Raw genomic sequence first — 6,888 nt, forward strand, 5'->3', positions numbered from 1 at the left:
GGGTGCTGGTGGCTTGTAACAGAGTGGCAGCTGACCCAGCACTTGCTTGATCCCATGGAATGTGCCCATGAGCCCCTGCCCCCCACCCAGGACCTGCAGGCTCCGGCCTCTTCTGTTTGTGCTCCTTGGGAGATGCCAATATTTTTTTTACTTTCATAAAATCCACCCCATGGAGGCCATCTACCCTAGATAGACCCAAGCCTCTGTCAACTCTGTGGGCGGAACTGAGGCCTTAGCCAGGCCCTCCACGGACCCATCTCTGAAGGCTCCCTCTCCCCTTGACGTCATACCTGCAATCCCATCTATAGACTCCACCTCGCTTCAGACCTCAGTAGTGGCATGAAATTAAGCCAGACATCTCGGCCCATCTCTGCACCGTGTTCACCTGGCCTGGAGTCTGTCCCTGCTCTAGTGGCAGTTCTGATCACCCGGCATGTGCCCGGCCTTGGTCTCCTTGGTCTCACGTAGTATGGGGACTCTGTCTTCTTGAAAATCCCCCTCCCACCACACTGAGGGCCCCAGCCCGGTTTTTGGAGCCCTCTTCCTGAAGAAACATTTTTCAGGATCCCTGCTACCTGCCTGGGTTCCTGACTAGCATCTCTTTGCATATCTTGTTTGAGTACAGCCCTACCTGGGGGCACCTAGGGCATATTATACCCAGACTCTTATTTTGTTGTCTGGTGAGTTCCAACATAAGTCTGACTTCCCGAGGACAGGTGAGCTCCTCAGTACGTGTCTAACCACAGTGGATGTGCTGAGCTCCAGGTCTGGAGCCTCCAATGTCCCCATCTTATTGGAAGCAATTAGTCCATATTCAGCAAAGGCTCAGACACAACATATTCCAGTGTCAGATACTTAATAGGCTCCAGGCCCGGAACTAGGTAGCAGCAATATAGCACAGACAGCAGGCATCATGGAACTCAGTGGTTATTAGTGTCTAGCTAGGCTGGGCCTGCTCTTGCCCAAATTTCAAGAAAATGAGGTCCCTCTGCCATTGCCTACCAGCTCCAGATCTACCCATCTCATCCCGAGGGCCAGCCACAGTTCTTAGCCCAGCTCTGCAACACAACCTCTGTCAGAGGAGGTGGTGAGCTATGTTGCTTGATGGCTTATCTCAGTCACTAAGCCCTAGAAACAGAAAGAGAACGTGCTTGAATTTCCCTGCTATCTGTGAATTCCATGGTGGGCTGGGGGGCAGCCTGTTGTTTTCAGAGAATGACAGTGCTCTGGGAGGCCCAGGGCCCTTTTTAAAGCTGGCAGTAGGTCACTTTTCACAACAGAAGTGCCAAAGGGAGTGTGCCAACCATTAGCTGACACCTAAGGCTGGAGAGCAGCCGGAGCAAATGGGGCAGAGAAAGCCTTAGCATGCGGGTCACCAGACCCAGGCTCCTGCTGTCCCCATTTCCAAAGGCAACCATCAGCCGCCACACAGCTCTGCCGCATGACACGAGTTTTGGAGCCAAAGAACCTAGCCAGCTCCCAGCACTGCTGCTTACTAACGATGTGACCTTGGGCAAGTCACTGTGAGACTCAATATCTTCTTCTGCTGAAAAAAAGACAACTCAGAATGAAATGAAATAAATACAAAATGTGTTTGAAAAAAACAAAGCACAATGAAATTCTAGTGATAACTGCTGCTTCGATAGCCATTCTGCTCTGGATTGCAATTCTGTTCTTGAGAAGCACATTTAGATGAAAGAGTGGAGCCCCATGGGTCTGCAAAGGCCCTGAGGGCAGCAGGCACCACAGTTGGAGTCAAGGGCAGCAGCAGCCCAGGCTCCTCAGCTGCAGGGCCTGGCCCAGAGTTTGGGGCAGCACTTCAGCTGACTCACTTGCAGGGCTTTCCAAAAGCCCTGGGCAGAAGTGGCTGCTTCAGGGCTCTGGTTCATTGGCTCTTTCAGGGCTTCAAAAGTGGCTTGCGGAGATCTTAAAACCCATCTCCTAGCCCTCTGGCACGCTGTGACTAACTGGCACCCATGTATGTCCTTCCATGGCACCAATAGGTGTATGTCTTTCCATTAGAATGAAAAGATCCTCAGTTGTAGAGAAGCCACAGACCCATCTGGGGCACTTGGGCAGGGCCTCACCTTCTGGCTGCCTCCGCATCCATTTCTAATCACAAGAACTTGCTGGTGACCTTGAGACCATGCCTAGTGTGCTAAGCCCAGTGCCTGCTTTGCATACCAGGGAGAAGAGCAGAACATAATCCAAAGTGTTATTTTACTTTGGAATTCAACACACGCTGCTTTTCCTGCGAGAATTATTCCTTTAGTCATACTTAGTTTTGGTTAATAATGTATTGAATTTGTATTCTTGGAGTACCTGTTCTCTTTGATGACCGGAGTTAGTGGCTTGGAAGCACATTCTGGGGACCGGCAAGGGGAATGGGGTGGGGACTACGCTGAGAACCTAATCTTGATGGCAATAACAGCCACATCAATGCTTAAGATTTGTTTGGCTACATTTATCGGGAAATTATCAACCAACTCCCCACTGTCAGAAATTACCATTAATATGTCAGAGGCACGCACCGCTATGGCATTATGAGTCAGAAGGCAACAGAAGAACAGAACTGTAGGGGTCCTTCTCTGTGCTCAGGGAAGGACTGGGCCTCCCAAGAAAACATCTGTGCAGGAATGAGGAGCAAAACCTAGGGACGTGGAAATAGTGTGTTGCACACACAGCTCTATGGTCTGGGGACAGTGTGTCACCAAGAAACATGGAAGATGTTTGGAGGCAGGAGGGAGGTACACTCACTCAGCACCTGTTACCTGCATGCTGGGCACGGCGTGCAGATGATGCTACTTCTTTTTCGGCACTAGGCCCTGGTTCTGTACCCAGTTGGAACCAGGAGTGCTATATGAGTGGTCTCTCCTGACTTCCTCCGTTCCATACGTATTTCTTGGGTGCCTCCTGTGTAGCAGACTTCTTGCTAGGTGCTGGGAATGCAGCACTGAACAAAAGAGATGCCAGCCTACTGTCTTGGAATTTACTGGCTGCTGGAGAAGCAGACACTAAACAAGAGGGATAAATATTATGAAAAGGAAGCAGAGGCTGAGGGAGTAAGAGACTGTTATTCAGAGCCTGAGAACAAGAGAGCTTCCCTGAAGACAGGACTTTAAACAAAGCCTTGAAAAACTGGGAGAGGAGGGGAGGGGAAGATGGAGGGAGGATCCAGCAAAAACAGCCAGTGTCAGGGCCCAGCCCGAAGGAGTCCGGAGAGCTTGGCACAGCTGAAAAAGAGGAGCCCGCAGAAGACCAGGGGAGAACCCAGAGAAGGGAGGCCTGAGATACAGTCTGGGTTCCATGGTCGAGGACCTTGCAAACCATGTCAAGGACACATTTTCCTTAGGCAATGAGAAAACACTGAAGGATTTTAATCAGGAAAGTGACAGGACAAGATTTGCATGCCACAAATGCTCACCATCTAACGAGCTCAATTTGGCAGTTGTTTCCCCTGAAAAATGGTAATATGCTTAACCCATTGCCTACTTCAGAAAATCAGCTGCAGAACAGGTCATCTGTAGCAGCGGCAGAACCTCTAGGCACCGTGAGTGAAGGATGGGGACTGAGGCTTCTTTTGGTTGCTGTTGTTGACAATGGCTTGAATACAGATTGCTTCGTTTTAGGATTGCCTTGTTCACCCAGAGGAAATCTGCAACCAGCCAATTTGTGCAACTCTGAGATCATTTGCATCGTCCTTTCTGGTGTCATGTCATACTGTTCTTCCCAGGAGGACAAGCCTCCTCCTGGCTCAGAGTATGTCATCGTCTGGGAGGGGGAGGCAGTTGGAAGGGTCGGTGCAAGGCTGGATCTGCGTTTGGGGATTGTTCTTGTTGCTTTAAGCCCTGGGCAGCTGTTTCCAGGGGAGCAGAATGCTTGGCATCGCTTTCAACTTATGGAACATATTCTTGAAGCATCTTTCAGAGGCTCCGTGGGTTGTAATGGGTTTCTGATATCATGACAACTGCTTTTTGGCCATGGTTGGTTAGCTCCGTTGGATAGAGCATCGAACTTCCAGCCAAAGGCACAGGCTTCATAGACACGCAGCTCTGTTTCATGGGTATGGATGATGCCTTGAACTCCAGCCAGCCACGGAGATAAACAGGCCTGGGGTTGAGCCTGGCTCCCCCAGTGAGTAGCTGAGACTGGCAGTGAGTTACTGGAACTGTCTGCTTCTATGCGAATTCTTTCCCTATTAGATGGGGAGGATAATAACACCTTTCTCCCAGGGTTGTTGCAAGTGTCAAATGACACTGAAGGATTTAAATGAGATCATGTGAGATCACATGGTAATGCACCCCGGGGCACAGGCAGCTGCTTATAAACGGCAGCTCTTTCTCTTCTTGGAACTGAGGGCTCCAGACAAAAACATGCAGATGACTCCGGGCTCTCCCAGGGAGACAGGGAAAAACAAGTCCAAGTACAGTCTCTCTCCACAGTGGGTCAGAGCGCTGGCTTCACATGGCCAAAGAGAGAAGGCACAGGATCCCGTGTTGCTTGGGAATAATTCCAAAGGTGGCTTCGGAGATGCCTAGATTAGAAATGCCAGGGGAATTCAGAGCAGGGCCAGGACTTCCAGGCATCTGAGGTCATTAAACGTGACTTGGGGCCTGAGGCTGCATGTTGCAGAGTGTGGAACGGGCCAGTTGGCGGGAGGTTCCCCATGGTGTCCTAGACTGAGGACCCAGAATGACCTGAGATAAGAATAAGCACAGGGCAGTGGTTAGGAGTGTGGACTCTGGAGCCGGAGGGGTTGGAGCATATTCAAACCCTGATTCTCCCACTTCTGGCTGCGTAACCTTGAGCAAGTCATTCAGCCTCTCTCTGCCTCAGTTTCCTTTCCTACAAATGGTGGTAATCTTATTATCTACCCTGTGGCATCGTGGTAAGAGTTAAATGAGAAGCATGCCAGGTGTGTGATGAGCAATCCACAGAATAGCTACTCCTCCTAGGAATTACGCCAGGCTTTGCACACCTCCAGGACTTGGGCACGTTGGGCTTTCTGAGCCCCACAACCTGGCTCCCGTGCTCTCTGGAGGTGTGCAAAGCCCACTGCCTGTGCCCCCCACTCGCCATGCTGCATTTTCAGCATCTGTTTTTGTGTCTATCTGTCTCCCTAGCAGACTGTGATCTCCTTGGGGGCAGGCTCTGCATCCCACTCATGCTGCATGTCAGTGGTAAGTACAAGTTCCTAGCCCATCATAGGTGCTTAATAAATCTTTGCTAAATGAGCAAATGCTGGCTTGATGCCATGGCGCCCATGGCAGTCTCCAACCAGCCTGCTGCTCCTAATCTCCGAACCTCCGAACTTCTCCCCTACCCTGGGCCTCAGTGTTCTCATTTATGGGAGGAAGGGATTCGCCTAGAATTAACTTCAGGTCCCCACCCAACTTAAAGAAACTGTGATTTTTGTGATTCTACAGCTCTTATTTTGTGACCCTGGGCTCAGAGCTTTCTAAGAAGATCCCGCCCCCAACTGTGTAGTGGAGGAGAGTAGAATGGCTTATTTTTGGTGGAAGTTGGGGGTAGGAGTGAGAAGCAAACACTCGAGGAGGAGAAGAAGTTCCTGCCCGGGCTGCAGAAAGACACCGTGGATGATTTCCAGTGAGTAGCCGGAGGAGTGGAGGCTTGAACCGCCAAGATGTGAGGTTTCTCAGTTGCTTGACTGCCAGTCATTAGTGTGTGACTCTACAGAGATGGGCCATTTCTTGGAAAACCATTTGAATAACTGAGAGCAAATGGGATTGAGGATGCTGGCTGGCATCTGGCCAGGACCGCATGGCTCTCATTCATCCACACGGGGACTTAATTTGTCTCTGCTAATGTTGCCTATTGATTATCTCTCGTAAGATTTTCTTTCAGGTGTTTCTCTGCAAAGTGTTTCTATTGAGTGGGCCTCTGGGAATGTGGTTTCTGGGGGCTCTGTGAGGGGAAAGGAGTGGGGAGCAGAGCCGGGTAAATTCTAGGATCAAGGGAGGCCTGGGGAGCGATGGCCAGTGGAGAAGGCAAACCTCGTGCCACGTCTGCACAAAGTGACTATGGCCCTGAATCCAGGGGTCCTGGGGCCAGAGAAGCCCTGGCGCTGCCACCCCTAACCTTGTCCTGGTCGTCAGTCTCCCTGGGTCTGTTTCCACAGGGCGTGCTGCAGAAGTGACTTGTGAACTCTACACGGCTGTACACACATAGCTTTTTGTGTTATTCCCTCCCAGTCCACAAGCCACAGCTGGCTTTGAATATTCACATTCATGGAGAAAACTATGACCTGGAGAATTTCAGGTAATGGATAATCCAAAAATTTAATTTGACTTGAAGCTTGTAGTGTGCAATCCGCATGCCCTTACTTCATTCTGAGAAATCCTATTTTCAGAAATCGGAGGCTGTCTGGATTTAAGTTTCAAAAACTCAGTGTTTGAGATTTAATGACTTTAAGTCTGGGATGGGGGAAGTACAGTTGGGCAGCCTGGAAGCACGCTGGACTGTGGGAAGACTGAGATTAAAGGTATGGCCTGGCTGGTTGAATGAACGCGTAACGCATTAGAGCTGAGGTTATTGCTTATGCAGTTTCTTGCTTTACCTCCATCCTCATGCACCCTGGCCAGCCCCACTAATCTCTGCTGACCAGAGGGTGATGCTCGAAGTGCCTCCGGCCTTCCATCCCACCCCATCCTTCCACTCCTCTTTCTTCAAGCACAACTGCCAATCTGCTTATGTCACTGTCCTGTTTAAACCCCATCCCACTACCCCCACCACCACCAGTGGCTCCTTGTGACCTACAGGCTGATACTGAAACTCCTACTTGCCCAGGGTAGGCTGTCTGGCTCTGGTCTCCCATCTCCCATTCACTGTCGAAGCCCCAGCTCTGTCCCCCACCCCCGGAGTCCTCAT

This window comes from Hylobates moloch, unplaced genomic scaffold (genome assembly GCF_009828535.3).
Source record: "Hylobates moloch isolate HMO894 unplaced genomic scaffold, HMol_V3 SCAFFOLD_8, whole genome shotgun sequence".
NCBI classification, from domain to species: Eukaryota; Metazoa; Chordata; class Mammalia; order Primates; family Hylobatidae; genus Hylobates; species Hylobates moloch.